Below are 5,032 nucleotides of genomic sequence, written 5' to 3' on the forward strand. Positions count from 1 at the left end.
GATTGAAGTTGTCAAGGACTTCATTTTTCTTGGATCAATTATCAACACTCATGGAATCAGCAGTCAAGAAATCAAATGACGTATTGCATTAGGCAAATCTGCTGTACAAGACCTTTTTAAAGTGTTGAAGAGCAAAGATGTCAGCTTGAGGACTAAGGTGCACCTGACGCAAGCCATGGTATTGTCAGTAACCTCATATGCATGTGAAAGCTGGACAGTGAATAAGGAAGACCATAGAAGAATTCATGCTTTCAAATTATGGTGTTGGAGGAGAATACTGAAAGTGCAAAAGAACCAATAGATAAGTTTTGAAAGAAGTGCAGTCAGAGTGCTCCTTGGAGGCCACGATGGCCAAACTTCGTTTCTCATACTTTGGGCATATTGTCAGGAGGGAGCAGTCACTGGAGAAGGATATCACATTTGGTAAGGTGGAGGGTCAGAGATGGACTGGCCAAGTGGCATCATTGATGGACTCAAATGTGGCAACAATAGTGGGATTGGCCCAGGATCGGGCAGTGTTTCGTTTGCTGTGCATAAGATTGCTATGAGTTGGTATGCACTCAATGGCACCTAACAACAACAACAACAAAAGCTTGGAGTCCTGGTGTGGCGCTGCGAGTTAATGCGCTGGACTGCAAGGTCAGTTTGAACAAGCTCATCAGCCACTCCTTGGAAACTCTATACAGGGTCACTGTGAGTTGGAACTGACTCGGTGGCACTTAACATCAACAACAATGCAAAGCTAAATAAGAACTTATGCATCTGCTTCATCTTATCTACAAATGCAACCTAAAGATAGTTAGGAATAGATTTCTTTTGTAACCCTGTGACTGACTATATTTTTAAACACTGATACACACATTTATCATCATTGTCTTTTTAGTAGATTGATCTTACTTATTACAAGAGGGACTTTTGTACAGTCCTCTTGTCCCTAGTTATTTTCTTTGCTCTGAAGTTTTCTTTATCTGAAATTAATATGTTCTTTGTTGTTAAGTACCTTGGAGTTGGTTCTAACTCACAGCGACCCCATAAAGGGTTTCCAACGAATGAATGGTGGGTTTGAACCATCACTGAAAACCTTATGAATAGCAGTGGGACACCGTCAGCACCAGATTATTTAATATTAAAACATGATGAAGAGTACCAGAATATTGTCAAATATAGTGCCGGAAGATGAGCCCCTCAGGTTTAAAGGCACTAAAAATATGACTAGGGAAGAGCTGCCTTCTCAAAGTAGAGTTGACCGTGCTGATGGAACACATTCAAAATGTGGACAAACAGCTGTAAACATTCATTAATAATTGAAACATGGGATGTATGAAGTACAAATCTAGGAAAATTGCATCAAGAGAAGATATCATGTTTGGTAAAGTGTAGAGTCAGAGATGAAGAGGAAGATTCCCCAGTGAGATGGATTGGCACAGTGGCAGCAGCAATGGGCTTGAACGTAGTAAACATTGTGAGGTTGGTGCAGGACTGGGCAGTGTTTTGTTCTGCTGTGTATAGGGTTGCTCTGAGTTGGTATCGACTTGATGGCACCTAATAACAACAACTTTGTATAATTGTCTTAGTGGTTGTTCTAGGTATTACAATATGCATGTATAATTTTTCATAATTTACTGGTATGTAGCATTTTACCACTTTGATATATAGAAGCATTATTTCCTTTACAGAAAGAACTGTACCATTTCTACATTGACACAAATGTAACCCTGTCAGATGTTTGCATCAGTTTTGCTGCATTTAATTCTTTTTGAATAAAAAGGCAGACAACAGGTTCACTGTGTTAGAGGAGCTAAATAAACCCATTAAAGTATATATCACTGCTTGATAGCCTGTAAATACATGGAAAAATTCCATTGTCTTTTCATTCCATTTTCCCCACAAACTTTTTGAAGCCCCTATAGCGTACTGGTTAAGGAGTTCTGGTAGCGTAGTGGTTACGAATCGGGCTGCGAACCACAAGGTCAGCAGTTCGAAACTACCAGCTGCTCTGCTGGAGAAAGTTGAGGCTTTCTGCTCCTGTAAAGATTTACAGCCTTGGAAACTCTATACAGGTGGCTATGAATCGGAACCGACTCCACGGCACATAACCACCACCTCTGGTAGCATAGTGGTTACGAATCGGGCTGCTAACCTCAAGGTCGGCAGTTCGAAACTACCAGCTGTTCCACAGGAGAAAGATGAGGCGGTCTGCTCCCGTAAAGATTTACAGCCTTGGAAACCCTTTGTAGGGTCACTATGAGTCGGAACCGACTCCATGGTACTTAACGACAACAACATCTTGTATACCAGGAGTCCTGGTGTGGCACTATGCATTAATGTGTCAGACTGCAAAGTCGTTTGAACTTCAAGGTCAGGTCAGCGATTCAAGCTCACCAACCACTCCTTGGAAACCCTGTGCAGGGTCGCTATGGGTCAGAATCAACTCGACGGCACTTAACAGCAACAACAACAATCTTGTATACCAAATGATAAATGAACCTGGTTTCCCATTTAAACTTTTGGGCAACAAAGTATCATTAGAGGAATCCACACAATTGTGTGAACTTCTTTGGATTTCGGAATGATTGAGTCCTACTGTTGAAAGTACAGATTTCATTGTCTTTCAGTTCTTAGGGTGACTCCTGACTGATTTTTTATGTTGATCTTGTAACCTGCCACTTCGCTGAATCTCTCGATTACTGGTGTTGTTATTAGGTGTTGTCAAGTCAGCTGCATCTGATGAGATGCTATGCACAACAGTGTGAGATACTGTCCGGTCCTGCACCATCCTCACATTGTTATATTTCAGTCCATTATTGTTGTCATTATGTCGATCCATTTCCTTGGAGGTCTTCCTCTTTTTTGTTGACCCTCCACTTTACCAAGCAAGGTGTCTTTCCCCAGGGACTGATCACTCCTGACAACCTGTCCAAAGTACGAGAGACAATGTCTCATCATCCTCAAGCCTATGGAACGTTCTGATTGTACTTCTTCCAAAACAGATTTGTTTGTTCTTCTGGCAGTCCATGGTACTTTCAATATTCTTCTCCAACACCATAACTCAAATGCATCAATTCTTCTACAGTCTTCCTTATTCATTGTTCAACTTTCACATGTATATGAAGTTATTGAAAATACCATGGCTTGGGTCAGTCACGCATTAGTCCTCAAACTGACATCTCTGCTCTTTAACACATTAAAGAGATCTTTTGCAGTAGATTTTCCTAATGAAATACCTCATTTGATTTCTAGACTGCTGACTCCATGAGGCTTGAGTGTGGATCCAAGCAAAATGAAGTCTTTGACAACTTCAATCTTCTCTCCATTTATATGGATATTATTTATTGATCCAGTTGTGAGAATTTTTGTTTTCTTTATATTGAGATGCAATCCAAACTGAAGGCTGTGGTCTGTGATCATCATCAGTAAGTCTTCTACACTACTGCCAGCAAGCAAGGTTGTGTAACCTGCATATAGTAGTTATGTTAATGAGTCTTCCTCCAACCCTGACGCCATGTTTTTCTTCATACAATCCAGCTTCTCAGATGATTTGTTCAGGCTATAGATTGAATAAATATGGTAAAACGATACACTCCTGGTGCACACCTTTCCTGATTTTAAACCATTCAGTGTGTTCCCTTGTTCTGTTTGAACAGCTACCTCTTGGTCTATGTACAGGTTCCACATGAGCACAATTAAGTGTTCTGGAATACTAATTCTCTGCATTGTTGGCCATAGCATGTCATGGTCCACACAATCGAAAGCTTTTGTAGTCAATAAAACACAGATGAACATCTTTTTGGTATTCTCTGCTTTCAGCCAAGAGACGTCAGCTATGATATCCCTTGTTTCATGTCCTTGTCTAAATCCAGCTGGAACCTCTGGCAGCTCTCTGTCAATGAACATTTGCAACCATTTTTTTTTTATCTTTCGCGAAGTTTTACTTGTATGAGATATTGATGATATTGTCCAATGACGTCTGCATTCCATTGGGTCACTTCTCTTTGGAGTGATCTCTTCCAGTAAGTTGGGCAGATAGTTGTCTTCCAAAAATCTTGACATAGATGAGTGAGTGCCTCCAGTCCTTCATCAGTTTGTTGAAAGATTTCAATTTGCATTCCATCAATTCCCAGTGCCTTGTTCTTTACCAATGCCTTCAATGCACCTTGGACTTCTTCCTTCAGTATCATTGGCTCTTGATCATATGCTACCTCTTAAAATGGTTGAACATTGACCATTTCCTTTTGGTACAATGACTTTGTGTATCACTTCCATCTTATTTTGATGCTTTTTTTCACCTTTCAACATTTTGCCCATAGAATCCTTCAATACTACAAGTCGAGGTTTGATTTTTTTCTTCAGTTTCCACAACTTAAGTAATGCAGAGCATGTTCTTCCCTTTTGGTTTTCTAACTCAAGGTCTTTCTTTGTACATTTTGTTATAATATTTGACTTTGTCTTCTCAAACTACTCTTTGAGATTTTCTATTTAGCTCTTTTACCTCCTCATTTCTTCCACTTGCTTTAGCATCTCTACACTGGAGAGCAAGTTTCAGAGTCTCTTCTGATATTCATTTTGGTCTTTTCCTTATTCTTGTCTTTTTAGTGACCTTTGGCTTTCTTCCTGCATGATGTTCTTGATGTCATCCCACAACTCTTCTGGTGTTCAGTAATTAGTGTCTAATGTATCAAATCTGTTCTTCAGATGATCTCTAAATTTAGGTGGGATATATTCTAGGTGATATTTTGGCTCTCATGGATTTGTTTTAATTTTCTTCAACTTCAGCCTGAACTTGCATATGAGAAATTGATTATTTGTTCCACACTCGGCTCTGGGCTTTGTTTTGTCTGATGATATGGAGTTTTCCCACTGTCTCTTCCACAGATGTAGTCAGTTTGATTTCTGTGTATTCTAACTGTTGAGTTCCATGTATATAGTCGTCTTTTATACTGTTTAAAAACATATTTGCAATGAAGGAACCATTGGTTTTTCAAAATTCTATTATGTGATCTCCAATTTTGTTTCTGTTACCAAGGCCATATTT

Source organism: Chrysochloris asiatica, unplaced genomic scaffold (genome assembly GCF_000296735.1).
Source record: "Chrysochloris asiatica unplaced genomic scaffold, ChrAsi1.0 scaffold00313, whole genome shotgun sequence".
NCBI classification, from domain to species: Eukaryota; Metazoa; Chordata; class Mammalia; order Afrosoricida; family Chrysochloridae; genus Chrysochloris; species Chrysochloris asiatica.